This window comes from Amblyomma mixtum, chromosome 10, assembly GCF_055824585.1.
Source record: "Amblyomma mixtum isolate Tamu chromosome 10, ASM5582458v1, whole genome shotgun sequence".
NCBI lineage: Eukaryota > Metazoa > Arthropoda > Arachnida > Ixodida > Ixodidae > Amblyomma > Amblyomma mixtum.
The window spans coordinates 23,215,358-23,230,098 of NC_143021.1; the positions used below are offsets into that span (position 1 = coordinate 23,215,358).

A 14,741-nucleotide genomic window follows, 5' to 3' on the forward strand; every position below is an offset into this window, starting at 1 on the left:
CCCCAATCCCAAAAGATTCCATAATATATTTCCTGAACGGTATATGCCGATGTGTAAACCCTGCAATATCCCAGCACACCTCCTTCATATGGTCTGGACTTGTCCACGACAACACATGCCAACACCCACACAACATACCTGGGAGGCTAGTCTACGCAGCTCTACCCTAGACGGCCAACGAACGCTCATCGGTCTCGCTCTAGAGGCTGCCAGATTCCAAGGAGTCTTGGCCGACCCCCAGATCTGGGCCTTCGGCCCCTTGACTGTTTTAATAAATGTTTACCAACCAACCAAAATCGTCAGGCGTCTCAAATGCGCAGACGTGCTCAGTCATTTTAAGGTGGAAGCCTTTAATGCCTCATCGTTGTAAGCAGGAGTTGTCGACAGAAATTTCACGCTTTTCAATTTGTCGAAATCGTCTTGACGTCACACTGCGCGAATATCAGACGGGGCCAATTGTACTTTGGTTAGTAACCGTGTAAACAATTAAAGGGATCGTATAGTGACGATACAAGTAAGAGCGACTGAGTCCAGTTAATCATTTAATTAATCAATTAGCCTAATTAACCTTTCTAATTAGACCAGATAAATAAATAAAACCGAGTAGGAAATTGGTCATGTTCTGGAATCGAACCAGGGTCTCCGGATTGCGAGGCGAGCACGCTAACCACTCCACCATGCCAGCTTGATGGTTTGGAATGAAGAAAGGCGCGTCTAGTGAATAGGGTGTCTTCGTTCAGTCTCATCTTCCTCCCTTCCTTTACAGCGAGGTTCAGGTGTCCACCGAGATATGCAAGAGACAGACATTTCCTCAAAAACCAATTTACCGTCGAGCAAGGCGTAGAGCAGGACGGGCGATGGCGTTCTGTGGACTCTATGGCAGCGTTGCAAGACGCTGTCGCGTTCCACTTTTTAGAGATGAAGCTTAACATCTTAACAACACGACAGTGACACAGGCAGCAACACCGCGCTAAGGCTTTCGCCTCACCGCACTTTAGGTCAACAAAGTGCCCCCCTGAATTTTTTCAGCCTCGGCGCTGGTAAGCCAGTGTATAGGAGGCGTTTATGCAAGCAGGATCGTGCTTCTTCGACCGGCGCTATGCTTTCTCTTATGGCCTATGACCTGACAAGCAGCGGGCAATGGCAGAAGGCCGAATGAAATGGAAATATAAATGAATTGTTAGAAAATATAGCGCCACACCAGCAGGCAGGTGGTAGGGCAAGGACAAATTGGGCGACTCAAAGCAGCGACGATAATGTAGATTTTAAAGAATTGGTAGATTTGTACAGCCACCACTGGACAGGCGGTGACCAACGTTACTACAGTAGGTTCATGGTAGAGAGAGGGTGGGGTAGATGGTCCTTGGCGATCACAAAATGAACAAGGGAGGGGAAAACCTCAGGTTCAGTTGACAAACTCTCCGCCGGCGCCGTGCTTCGTCTGTGGCTCCGCTTCCAGTTTAGCCTACAGGTGGCGGGAGCGTCCTATCGAGATCTTGCCGCGCATCTGCTAGGCTGTAGTCGAGCGCTCAATGTGCTCGCTTTTATGCGAAGCATACTAGCCGCACAACCGAGCTCTTCCGTGCTGCGCCGCGCGCGGCCGCGTAGCTACCACTTGACCTACATCGGCGCACCACGTGATATGACGTCACAACAGCTGTGAAAACTGGGGCTCAGCTCGTGCGCTCGCTTGCGGACGCGCAGCCTCCACCGGCGGCCTAACTCCCGCTCCTTCCGCTAGGGGCGCTGACCTCACAACAGCTGTGAAAGCTGGGGCTCAACTCGTGCGCTCACTTGCGGACGCGCAGCCTCCGCCGGCGGTATGCTTCGCATCCTAGGCTTAACCATAAGCTAAGCCAGGCCATTTTTTTATGCGAAGCATATTAACGTAGGTTTCGGGCCTTCGCGGGACGCCCGGCGGTGGTCACCATTGACCTTGAAGTGAGATCACATGATGTGACGTCACGTGATGACGTCACACCGGCTGCAGATGGGGCCTCATATCGCGCCGTCGGACGTCGCCCGGCGGAGGCCTCCACGCTTCGGTTCGCGCCGTCGCGTGCGACGCGGCGGCGGCGCCACCATCGCTGCATCACGTGATATGTGACGTCACGCCAGGGATGAAGCGGCGCGCGCCCGCCGTCGCATCGCATCAGTCTCTGTGCCCGCAACCGCGCCAGCGTCTGTGCGCCGGGCGTGTATGCGGTCAAGATGCCTCCAAATGCTCAAAGACAATACAGAATAAGTGACGTGCAAACCAAGAGTCATGCATTTACGGACCATAAGAGGGTGTTTGTCCGGCTGCAAAAGAATAAAGTACGACGATTAGCCTAAAACCACGTCTCCGTTACTTAGCCCCATCCACACTGAGGCAGCTGCTTAATGCTTCGCATCCACTGGGCTTAACCTTGATAAGCCTCCAATATTTCCTTTTTGTATGTTAAACCGGGTGGAAAGCTTCAAATGCATCGCTGCAATACATCTCAGCCACTTCTCTACTTGCTTCAAAACATGTAAGCGGTAAGCGCCGCAAGTTTTTCAGGGCGAGTCCAAATTTGACAGGAACATCCGGCGTTACGAGCTACGTGCGTCTGCCTACGTTTGGCTGCCTATCCGCAACGTTGCTCACTATTTTCCAGAATAGCCTGCTTGTCAAAGGTTACAAGTGGCGTCGCTTGAACAAAACAATCCTTCTGCATTAGTAATATTCATAAAAACGTTTAATACCGGAATCTATGCGCGACGCAACAAACGGCAGCGACTTTCGTGCCCGTTAGCACCCCTTTTCAAGCAAATGCCGCTTCGCGCTACCTCAGCAATGAAATTATATAGTCACTGCCAAAAATAGTTATTTTAGCATGCACTAGAAAGCAACCGGACAATATGGCTTCCATCAGCAGTTTATTCGGTTTCATTCTGAAGTGAATTTTACTTCTCTCTGTTACTTCTAAGGAATAACAGCTCACGCAAGGTACATGTCCCAATCGCCCCAATCGGAGTCTCATTCCATGATCAAATCGAAAGAAAAGGCAAAAAAAAAGCGGAATGAGAAGTAGCCTGCACCTGCTATAAAGCATCAATCAGGCTTAAACCAATCGAAAATAAATGAACAGGGCCCAATTGGCCAAAAAAGAAATTTCGTGGAAAAAGCCAATTGAAAAAATAAAATGTAGGCACGGTAACTGAATGGGTGTCCTAAGGGCGCAACGAGCACAGAGGGATGAAAGATCCCCGCGTGAACTGATTTATTGATGAATGAACAAAATTTATTGAGATATGAAGGTGCCCAAAAAATATAGATAAAAAAAACACACAAGAAAAAGTAAAAAATGAGCATGAGGTATCTAATCCGTCGGTCAATAAAATGCTTGATAATGAACTGGGAAAGACAGAAGGAAGCAGTCAACCTGAAATGGAAAAACAAAAAACAGAAACAGAAGCGAAGAAAGACCAAAAGCAATGCAGAATCACCCCGTCCATTAATTACAAACAAAGAAATGAGTGTAAAAAAGCTTAAAAAACTACAAAGAAATGGAAGTGAAAATGAAATAGAAAACAAAAAACAGACAACTAGAAGAAAACAGGAAGAACAAGGAAAAGGAAAAGGAGGAGAAAAAAGAAAGAAAAAAAATTAATAAAAATAATCCCAGGTAAACAGCAGAGAAAACAAAAAAGAGCAATACCAAGAATAAAATGAAATGAAATCTCTTACGTGCACAAAAAACAAGAAGTAATATTATATTTACAACAAGGAAATAAAGAAAATATAAAAAACGAAAAAGGAAAAAACTAGAAATGAAAACAAAAGGACAAGATAAGCTAAAAAGAAAGATAAATAAATAAATAAAAAAAGAGAAAGAGAGGGAAAAGAAAAGAAAAGAAGGAAAAAGAAAAATAAGAAAAGAGAAAACGAGAAACAAGAAACACACTAAAAAAAAAGATAACCAATCACACACACATTCACACCCAACAAACCACAGCACGCACCTGCCAGAAGGGCGGACATAAAAATGTCCACCTCGTATGGCCAGAGAGGCCCCCCGAGCAGGCACGAAACTGTGGCAACTAAAAGCGCGCCGTTTTTCCCAAAACGACTTAAAAAAAAAAAAACATCCCACTCTGCATGACGCGCGCCAAAAACACCTGTTAAAAGCAAAGGAGGCAAGACAGTAGACTTTGCCTGAGGAAAAAAAACAGAACTAGGTATGGAAAAAAGTAAAACTGTATACAATAAAGGAATAATGAAGGAACAGAATAAGCCGAGACCCGAACAAAACAAAAAAAATAAATAAAAATATATTTTAGAGATAGGAAAGTGGAAAAAGAAAAGGTAACCGGAAAAATGACAAAAAACTAAATTTGAAGATAAACGACAGGGATTACTAAAACTGGGTCTCGACTGAAGACTAATAAGGTCGCGCTCGAGACGCCCGCACTCGGTCTGGTAGAGCACGACTGATTTCTGACACAATACGGAGCAGAATTGACGACGCACGGCGATCATCTAACCACCGCCGCCAAACAGTGTGGCGACCAGCATTCTGATCCGCAAAACCCGGGAGCTGCTGCGCCAAATCCCTTGTGATTGGACATGAGGATAGATAATGGCTGACATCCCCGACAGAGTGACCACAAGGACACTCTGCCGAAGGTGCCAGACCAAAACGATGAAAGTAAGCTGGAAAACGGCCATGACGAGTAAGCAAAATCACAAGTGGTCTAAGAGGGGGAAAAGATGCAGGCAAATGAAGGACGTCGGGCACCCATTCAAAAATAACCGTGCCTGCATTAGATTCTCGCCACCATACCGACCACCGCAAATTAACGACTTCACGAAAAGCACGGCGAACTGTTGCCCTTGAACGCAGCGCCAACCTCACCCGCGGCGAACGATTGGCCCGCGACGCAACAATGTCAGCAACCTCGTTGCCCAAGACTCCCGAGTGAGCCGGGACGTGAAAAATTTTGATGGGGCGCCTCCGTGCAATGGTGGTCAAAGAATCCTTCAGGTCGGCCACCCGGCAATCAGTGGTGTGAAAAATCGAGAGTGCCGCAAGGAGAGAGAGAGAGTCCGTATAAACGTAAACGGCAGACTCTCCAGGCAACTCACGCACATGCCCAAGCGCCTCCCTGAAGGCACCCACCTCCGTGCAATAGGCACTAGAGGCACCCTCAACACGAAACCGACCGACAGCCCGAATGCGAAGCCCGGCCGCGAAAACAGCGAATGCGGCGCCCGCGGCGATCGGCGTATAAGATCCGTCGGTGTAGACATGAACGCCCGGCAACGACGCCATAATCGCCGCAGCGCGCACATCCAACCGCACGTGCTGAAAAGCAACCACCGCCGCCGGATGCTGGAGAGAGTCATCATACGGTCTCTCGACCTCGGTCGCAATGAACTGTCTCGCACCAAAAGAGACATTGCGGCTAAGAGCAAAAAGCTCAAACTCCGCGTTCAGCCGATCCAGGTCGAGAGCTAGCGGCGGCGCGTGCAGGGGAATCTGCAGCGCCCTCGTGCTAGTCGTGGAATAAGCACCCGCTAACGCCATAAGCGGAGCTCGCTGCACCGATAAAATGCGCGCGCGAAGACCTGAGTGGCGACACTCAGTCCACCACACCGGCGACGCGTAAGCGAGCGTGGGCAACACGACCTGGCGATAAAGCACCCGCAAACGGGGAGGTGCCGGCATGCCGCTAAGCCGCAAAAAGGTACTAAGGTGCGCAGAGAGCTTCTCGGCACGCTCCTTGAGCCTGTCGCCATGGGGAATGAAGGAGAGAGTGCGGTCAAAGACGATGCCCAGCACCCTGACCGCAGGCCGAAAAGGCAAGCGTACACGGTCAAGGTGGACTGCGGGCATTGTGCGTCCCATACCCCTACGAGGAGGAGAAATGAGAACGCACACCGTCTTCTCCCGTGTGATGGAAATCCTCGTCTCCTTCGCCCAAGACGCGACCCGACCGAGCGCATCCTCAGCCAAAACCTCAAGCTCCTTTCTGCTGGGACCAGGCACAAGAACGACAACGTCGTCCGCATAAGCCTGGACCGACACACCCCGTGGCATCTCCACCGAAAGAAGGCCACGCACCACTACGTTCCACAGAAGAGGCGACAGCGGGGAACCCTGCGGGCTGCCTAAGGTCGGACGCGCAACCGCGTCGCCCGCACAAGAGCGGTACACCACCTCTCGATCGGAAAGAAATGATCGGAGCAGCGCGCAGAGATTCCGCGGACACCCCCAATCACTGAGCGAACTCAGCACCAGAGGATGCCACACGCTATCAAAAGCCCCCTTGAAATCTATGGCAACGAGCAGCACGTGCAGGCCACCGTCCCGCAACGAACGCAATTTTGAAACCAGGACGTAGAGCGCGTGAACCGCCCCCCGACCCCTGGTGAAACCGAATTGCGCCTCATGATGCAGCCCACGACTAGCCAGGAAATGATAAAGCCGCCCGTACAGTAGACGCTCCAGCACCTTACCGAGCGTCGAATTCATCACGACCGGGCGATAAGATGACGTGGCATCAGGCCGTCGGCCAGGTTTAGGCAAAAAAATAATGCGCCCACGACGCCAAGACAAAGGAAAATAACCCAATTTCAAAGCCGAATTAAAAAGAAACAGAAAGAAATTTGGATGACTTGCCCAAAGCGCACGGACCACACGTGGCGTGATCCCGTCCAATCCCGACGCCGTACCAATCTTCACCCGCGCCACCGCCAGCGCCGTCTCTCCATACGTGAAGGGTACGTCGTCGGGACCTCCCAAATCGGATCTCAATACCGCCGCGCGCAACACCGTATGCTCGGGTGAGTCCTGAGCAACATCATCAGATGGGACCTGAGCATTCAAAAGAAGCTCCGCCGTCTCCAGCAGAGAACTGGTAAACGTACCATCCGGCCGCACAAGAGGGGGCAAAATCACCGGTCCTCTCATTCGACCAAAAGCCTGTTTGAAAGGACGGCCATATAAATTCTCAAGTGCCGCCTGTCGCGCCAACTCACGCGCAGCGGCCTCACGCGCAGCAGCAACCCGGTTCCGAAAGCTGGTCAAAGCCTGATTAAAGGCCGCCCGGTAAAACGGACGGAGCGGCTCAGTTCTACAGCGCTGAAACCTGCGTCGAAGTGCGCGAACACACCGGGGCTCAGCCTGCAACTCCACAGTCCACTACTCCGCCCGCCTCACCGACGCCCCGCCTGAACCAGCACGACGAACCGAAGACTGTCTGTGACGCTCCTTGTCAAAAATAGAGTAAAATTTTTCCATTATTCGATCGAGTGCCGCTCCCGAAGCTAAGCACGCACCCTGAATCGTCCAGAAAAAATCACTGTTTACTAAGTTTCTAATTAGTCGCGTCGTACCGGCGTGCGTCAGCCTACGTTCTCTGGCGGCCCCCCCGCCACCACCAATGTGTACATGTATGTGTTTATGTTCGGAGAGTGTTTCGACATCTGAAACTGACCAACGCACCCCCGCCAGCACTAAACTCGGCGTGGCGAGAGTGACGTCGATCCAACTGTCAGTGTACTTTGTTGTGTATGTGGGAGGGGACGCCGGATCATTGAGGACTACAAGGCCCGAACTCATCACAAAGCTAAGAAGCTCACCCCCCCGCGCATCACAAACACCCGGACCCCAAACCTCATGTTTCGCGTTAAAATCCCCCGCCACTACCGCGGGCAGTCCGGGCGCGAGCATCAAAGCATGCTCCACCACTCCCAGGACGGGCGACATAGGGGAATGAGGGGGCGCATAGACTGCAATCAAAAGAAATGAGTGCATTGATGTGGTGCATCTTATTGCAACCACGCACTCCGTAATCAAAAGCGGGAAGCAATCTGACCGCGTCCGACATACCACAAGCGCGGTCCTCGCGTCCTCGGAGCACGGCCATCTGCAAAACACGGCCAGGTCTGAGGTAATTCGGGAATCTTGCTGTCTCGCACATAAGGATCCGATACGATCGCAAGTCGAAATCACCAGCCATCATCTCTGCCACCAGCACTCCAGTTGCTCTACGACAATGATCCAAATTAGCCTGAATAAAATTTACCGAAATATTTTGAGCCATTTCGTAAAATTATGAAATGAAAAATAAAACAACCAAACGGAACCGCGATCGAAACAAGCTATGTGAACCGGCCACTGAAGAGTGTGACAAAAAACCAAGTTAATTACTAAAAAGGCCTGTTGAAAAGACCGGAGTGCTGGCACATCATGCAAGTTGTTCTCTAAAGTCCTCAAACAACGATCAAACAGGACCAAAAACCTACCGTAAAGAAATCCTAAAACTAACCAGGCAAGTGAAACGAGAGGTCGGGGAAGCCGCAAATGAAAAAGACTTGAAAAAGAAGCAGCAGAATTAAAAACCCTACATAAAACAAAGAAACAAAAAGAAAAAAAAGAAGAACAAACAATCATCAGAGCTCCAAAAAAGAACGACCAAAAAAACAAGAGAAGAAGACGAAGACCGAATGGAAAAACCCGCTACTATCAGAATAACAAACCCAGAAAGAAAGAAGAAGTGCCAAAACTTTACAATACCTAAAAACGCATCCTAAAACAATCCACTCAAGCAAAACGAAAAAACTGGGGAGCCATGAACAAAAAAGACTGAGAAAAAGGGCAGCGGTTTGAAAAACCATAAATAAAGCCAAGAAAGAAAAAGAAAATGAAAAAGAAAAAATAATCGCCAATACCCTGAAGATGCACTGTGCAAGAGTAAAAAGAAAAAGACTAAAAGCAGATGGAAAAAACCCATTGTCAAAATGACAAATCCCGAAAAAAAGAAGAACTGCAAAAGCCTCACAGTACCCAAAAAAAAAAACTCCGAGGCTAACCAGTCAACAAAAACAAAAGGACTGGGAAACAGCAAGCGAAAAAGGCTAAGGGAAATGGTAGCGGATTTAAAAACCGTAAACGAAACAAAAAAACGAAAAGAAAACAGAAGTGCCAAAGCATGACGGTACTTAAAACGAAATTCTGAAATAAGCCAATCAAGCAAAACAAAAGTACCTGAAATCCGCGATCGAAAAAGGCTAAGAAAATTAGCGACGGAATTAAAAACCGTAAACAAAACAAAAAAACAAGAAGAAAAAGAAAAAGAACAAATAAATGCCAGCGGTCCAAAGAGGCAAAACGCGTGAATCAAAAGAAAAGGACGAAGAACGAACAGGAAGAACCCACCACCATCAGAATAAAAAATCCAGAAAGAAAGAAGAAGTGCCAAAGCATCACAGTGCCTAAAAAGAAATTCTAAAGCTTGCCAATCAAGCCAAACAAAAAGAATTGCAAAATGTGATTGACAAAAACTAAGAGAATTAAAGACGGATTTAGAAACCAAAAACAAAACAAAGAACGAAGAAGAAGAAAAAGAACAAACAATCGCCAGCACTCCAAAGAAGCATGGTACCAGAATCAAAAGAAGACGAAGTACAAAGGGAAAAAACCCGCTACCATCAGAAAAATGAATCCAGAAAGAAAGAAGAAGTGCTAACACTTTACAGCAAAAAAGACTAAGAAAATTGGCCTCGGATTTAAAAACCAGAAATAAAATAAAGAAATAATAATAAGAAGAAAGAGAACAAACAATCGCCAGCACTCCTAATAGGCGCGGCACGAAAATCAAAACAAGACGAAAACCGAATGGAAAAACCCCGCCATCATCAGAAAAGCAAACCCAGAAAGAAAGAAGAAGTGCTAATGCTTTACGACTTAAGCGCCAGCGCCCAGAGGCGCAACGCCAGCCCCAACTTAAAAGAAAAAGAAGAAGAAAAAGAAAATTCACGGCTCCCCGCCCTCTCGACACCAAGATTCCCTTTTTACCTCTCGCCATAATCAGTTCTGGAACGCAGTCTTGCCATTCGGTCGATCAGAATGGGACAAGACCGCGCCCCTGCAGGATGCGACGGGCCCCTACGACCCGCCCTGCAACACTCCGCGCAGGCCACCGCTGCATTACCCGCGCGAACCATGCAAGTCCCCGCTAGATGGTTACCCGCACACTCCGTGCAGGTGGCCCGCTCAGGATGCGCTGACTGCTTACAGCCGCGACGCGACTGCCCATAGGTTGCACAAAACGTACACATGGGCACATGTAAGTCCTCTGCTATGAACGCAGAGGACCAACCGAGAGAAACACGCCCCCTTTCAATAAGACGTTTAAAAGCGTCTGGGGCGACCGCTAACACATGAGTCTTGGCGCCATCGCGCTGTTTAAAGGTGTAACGGCGCTTAGTGGCGCGCGGATCAAGGTCAAGTCCCGGGTTCTTCGCGTTTAGCTGCTCAATAACAGACTCACCCGCAACATCAGGATCGGCTCCAAAGATCCTAACATGCGGCCTGCGACGCTCGGCCACCCTAACAGACATAACTGCGCGAGTAACCGAGTTGGACTGTACCGCAGTACGCAAATTTTCAAGACTAGACTTGTCCTGCGCCAAAACTGTTACCCCGGTCGCCGTAGGCCGCAAAACAACCGGGCCAATTCCCGCCTCTTCCGGGTTAATGTTCTGTTTTAGAGATTTAACTAAGTCGCCCGGCGCGACCTGAGACTCCACCGAAGAAGTGAGAAATGCCACGTGATGTGGGACTTGCCGCAAAGGCTGACCGGCGACCGCAGATGACGGCACCGCCTCCACAGTGTCCAACACCGCAGAGGAAGGTGCCCGGCCACACATCACATCCGCAAAAGACGGCGCCTGAGCTCGGGAGGTCGACGTCTCCAGACGCGCCTCGGCCCTCACCAGGCGCTCGCGCAACATCGCGTTTTCTCGTTGGCCCGCGGCCCACATATCCCGGAGAACTTCCGCTCGACCCCTGGCATCAGCGGCCAGGGCTCGGAAGTCCGAGCAGTGTTTTGCGATGACGGCCACGAGGTTGACGACCTCAGGCCGCGCATGAGCCACCAGCTTGTACGATGGCTCGTTCACCATTGTAGATAATTTTTGCTGGATGTCCAGCACCGGCTGCAATTCAGGTAATGGGGCGAAGCCAAGGCCCAGGCGCGGGACCTGGCCCTCAGCAACCGCAAACTCGTCAGTAGACAACCCGGAAGGCGCCGCCACGCCCGATGGCACAGCACCCCCAACGACAGCAATCCGGGAAGGACAGGAGGCCGACCCCACACCTCCCGAAGACGCCTCGGCGCGAGAGGCCCCATCCGAGGCCAGGGACTCGCGGCCCACAAGGTCGGGCGACCGCAGGTCACCCAGGACCGCGTCCCCGTCCTCCGAGAACGCCGGAGAGCCCCCAGAAGGGACCCGCGCAGGAGTCGACCCCGTGCTGCCGCCGGACGAACCATCAGGTGAAATGTCATGGGCCAACGACGCGCCCGGGTCCGACCGCAACTCCAGCGAACCAGGCTCCTCATCTGCCATCTCAGCCGGCCAAGGAGACCAGCGACCCAGCCACCGCAGCAGGGCTGGGGCAGCCAAAGACGCCGGCCCATACCAACGAGCGCGGCCAAGTCCCGCGGCGTAAAAACCGCCCAAAAATCAGGCGGACGACCGCAGAGAAGGCGCCGCGACCGAGGCCAGGCGTCCGCAAAAACTGGAGGCTGCAAGAAATTAAAAAAAAACAGGCCCGGGCCTGTTTTTTTTTTTTAATTTCTTGCAGCCTCCAGTTTTTGCGGACGCCTGGCCTCGGTCGCGGTGCTGGTGGCAGAGATGATGGCTGGTGATTTCGACTTTGCGATCGTATCGGATCCTTATGTGCGAGCCGGCAAGATTCCCGAATTACCTCAGACCTGGCCGTGTTTTGCAGATGGCCGTGATCCGAGGACCGCGCTTGTGTCACTGCCAAAAATAGCTATTTTAGCATGCACTAGAAAGCAACCGGACAATATGGCTTCCATCAGCAGTTTATTCGGAGGCATTCTGGAGTGAATTTTACTTCTCTCTGTTACTTCTAAGGAATAACAGCTCACGCAAGGTACAGGTCCCATCAAAAGTAAATGGAAGGCAATATTAACGAAAAATTTAATCATTGCCCGCTCAATTCATGCATTCTTGAATACATATGTGCAGACTAATTGTGATTGTGCCCGTCGCAGTGGCTCAGTGGTTGCGGCGCTCGGCTGCTGACCCGAAAGACGCGGGTTCGATCCCTGCTGCGGCGGCCGAATTTCGATGAAGGCGAAATTCTAGAAACTCGTGTGCTATGCGATGTCAGTGCACGTCAAAGAACCCCAGGCAGTCGAAATTTTCAGAGCCCTTCACTACGGCGTCCCTCATAGCCTGAGTTGCTTTGGGACGTTAAACCCCAATAAACCTAACCTAATTCCGATTGCGCGAATTGCACTGTGCACCAAAAAACATGGAACATTATGCTTTAGATTTAAAGAAATTATATTTTTTTGACAAAGCCGCCTTACATTTACATTCGAGGTTGACTGTACGTTTTCACTGGCTGTTCTTTACAAAAGCTTAGCACGCTTTCTGGCCACTTTAAGTTGCACACTTGTGTCTTTGTGTTGCCGTAGATACTTTGCATAAAAATGCATGCGTGTAACGTGAAAGAACTTAATAATACGCGCAGACAGCTCTTCACAATGAATGCAACATCCGACCTGTACAAGGCTGCTCCCCTTCGACAAGTCTTCTACGATAGACCAAAACAAGTCTCCAAACACTACGTTAGACTTCGTCCTTTTGATAATAGCGCTCTCAATTCTTGCAAGAAGCGACGTCAGGGCTTTTGATGGCAGCTGGAGGGCACCCGGAACAAAGGAGCGCATCTCCGTCAAAACAGCTGCAGGCGGTATGTCATCTGTAGCAAGGAGAGTAACGCAGCAGTCCTGGCAGCTTGAGAACTTCGCTGCTTTCTTTGCCACATATCAAGCAAGGTAATATAATGCTGCATTAGTTGAAGTGGGCCGGCCATAGTTGTGCTGGTCTGAATCCTCTACTGGCAGCTCCTCTAGGACAATGTTGTGGATGAGCTGTCCGAGCCTGTCCTCTCGTTCTTTCTTTTCCTGGAGAACTTCAAGCTTCTTCCAACTTAGGCTGTCCTCTACTGTGACAAGTACAGGATCTGCATCACCAGTGCAATTTCCTTTAGTCGCCATCTTTAAAGGAGTGTACAGGCTCAATAGCCTGAATATTTGGCCGAAGTGTCCTATCGTAGGGTGATCTTCATCACCACCAAATGACCTCACTACTCCAAAAAAGCGCTGAAAGAGAAAAAAAACAACATATTGTCACGTTGTAGTGACGGCAGTCCAGCGGTCAGGAAGACACCAACCAGTCTTGGAAACGAAGCTCTTTATTTGGGCTGACTTGCGCCCGCAAAAGAACTGACTCACTCGGTGGCGGCGTAAGCAACAAGCGTGCTCGTCAATCGTCGAACTACGAATGTCCGCCGCTCGCGGCATCGCTCAATTTAAAGCCGGCAAGGAAACTTCCAGATAACAGGTCAAGATCATCTACGGTAATCTGGAAAAACCTAGATGCAGCCTTTCATGGCTGCGAACAATCAAAATTAGTCTGGTCGCTTCTCGCGCCACGAACAAAAGTGATAACGAACCTTTCCTGCTGCCTTGAGTGTGAACGAACACACACTGCAATGATACGTGGCATTACCCCCCTTCCAAAGAAGCATCGTCTCGATGCTTTAAAATGAAAATAAACACGGACAATGAAAACTTCCAGTCCTTTAGCGTTCATAATATAGATTCAGGCGTACGACATGTACGACTTCCGGGCGTGTGCGGCGTCGTTGAGATGCTGTCGTGCCGTAGGGGATGACTTCGTAGTCGAGGTCACCGATGCGACGGAGAACCTTGTACGGGCCAAAATAGCGTCGCAGCAACTTTTCACTCAATCCACGGCGGCGAACTGGCGTCCATATCCAAACACCATCACCTGGCTTGTAATGCGTGTCTCGTCGGCGCAGATTGTAGCGTCGGGCGTCGGTGTGCTGCTGGTCTTGAATGCGAAGCCGCGCAAGTCTTCGGGCTTCCTCGGCGCGATGAATGTAGGCGGCGATGTCGAGGTTGTCTTCGTCGGAAACGTGCGGGAGCATTGCGTCGAGTATTGTCGTGGGCTTCCTGCCGTATACCAGCTGGAATGGGGTAAACCTGGTTGTCTCCTGGACGGCAGTATTGTACGCGAAGATCACGTAGGGCAGAATGGAGTCCCACGTCTTGTGTTCGGCGTCGATGTACATGGAGAGCATGTCTGCGATGGTCTTGTTCAGACGCTCTGTGAGTCCGTTGGTTTGTGGATGATAGGCAGTTGTCCTCCGATGGCTTGTCTGGCTGTAGTTTAAAATGGCTTGCGTCAGCTCCGCTGTAAATACCGTCCCTCTGTCTGTGATGAGCACTTCGGGGGCGCCGTGTCGCAGGAGAATTTGCTCGACAAAAAATTTTGCGACTTCTGTTGCGGTACCATTAGGCAACGCATTTGCTTCGGCGTATCGGGTCATGTAGTCGGTGGCCACGATGATCCACTTGTTACCTGATGATGAAGTAGGAAAGGGGCCGAGGAGGTCCATTCCTATTTGCTGAAAGGGCTTAGTTGCAGGTGGTATGGGGTTCAGGAGTCCGGCTGGTCTAGTCGGAGGCATTTTGCGTCGCTGACACTCACGGCACGTTTTCACGTAATGGGAAACGTCGGTAGCTAGCCGCGGCCAATAGTACTTCTCCTGGATGCGGTGCAACGTGCGAGCAATCCCGAGATGCCCTGCAGTCGGCTCATCATGACATGCCTGCATAATTTCTTGCTTAAGATTCTTGGGCAC

The 14,741-nt window shown here is 50.3% G+C and overlaps 1 protein-coding gene across 1 annotated transcript in view; it reads left to right on the top strand.

Annotated features, from left to right (window-relative positions):
* LOC149325353 (ATP-binding cassette sub-family C member 3-like) overlaps positions 1–14,741 on the top strand; it is a 63,820-nt gene that overhangs the window by 35,590 nt on the left and 13,489 nt on the right. The window lies entirely within an intron of this gene.